Source organism: Hypomesus nipponensis, chromosome 8 (assembly GCF_054491055.1).
Source record: "Hypomesus nipponensis isolate SF chromosome 8, ASM5449105v1, whole genome shotgun sequence".
NCBI classification, from domain to species: domain Eukaryota; kingdom Metazoa; phylum Chordata; class Actinopteri; order Osmeriformes; family Osmeridae; genus Hypomesus; species Hypomesus nipponensis.
Genome location: NC_140368.1, coordinates 7,626,445 through 7,627,500, shown reverse-complemented (window position 1 = coordinate 7,627,500; position 1,056 = coordinate 7,626,445).

Here is a 1,056-nt window from a genome sequence, read left to right as displayed (position 1 = left end):
TACAAATGCAGTTTCCTGTTATCACCAACTACAAGTCCCTGTATTATTTTAAGCCTGAGTGTTAATTGAATCCATAAAAGCATTACTCTTTGAAATGTAGAATTCATTCCCTCTCATTTTCTCCCTCCAGCCAAATTATTAACAAGGTTTAGAGCCAGTACATTTTCCTGTTGGGTAATGCTGTTACCCAATGCTGTTAAAAAATCAGAGTTGTGCTGTGTGAGACGACATCATCACCATCACCATCATCATCATTTCAGTCCTCCATTGGACAGTGGCAAGGGTATTGCATCATATGACAAAGTGCAGACTAACTGTTTACAGTAGCCTTCCGTCACTCACTTTCTGTTAGCCATGATCATGTGTTCATCCCAATGTGTCTGACAGCAACCTAGGCTCACACCTTGAGTGCAACCCAAGTATGTCACGTAATAACGGGGCATCCTCTATAACCGAATCATTGTCATTGTCTAAAATGGCTATGGAAATAAATGTGACATGACATCTATCCTTCATGTTCAGCATTACCCTCCATTATCTCCATCATCAACAGTATGTGAAGATGACTATCACTTTTCAGGTAACTGAAGATGATACAGGAGCTGTGTGTGGCCCCAATAACATCTACTGTGTCCTGTCAGCATAAACCTTTTCGATGGCAGGTTTTTAACAGTAACTGTACTCACCCAACATTTGTTCTGGTCACATTGAATCAATGTATTCCCATAACACTCTCTCTGCTAGATTTTCTGTTGAAGAAAAAAGTTTAACCAGTCAACACTGCTACTAGTATTGTTTTGACAGTGCTTTGTTGGCAAAAAGTATGTAAATTATTGGCAGTAAATCTCAATGAGACTCGTCACTAGCATTACCTCAGGCTGCAGGCAACTTTAAAGTTAAGATACTGCCCTGTGCACACACACACACACAAACATACATCATATGCACAGACATTACCTTTGACTGGACCATAATACATTCGTGGCTCATCCTCTCGGTCATGACCCCAGGATGGCTAGCAGAATGACACAGACACACCTGCCTGCAATAATAGGG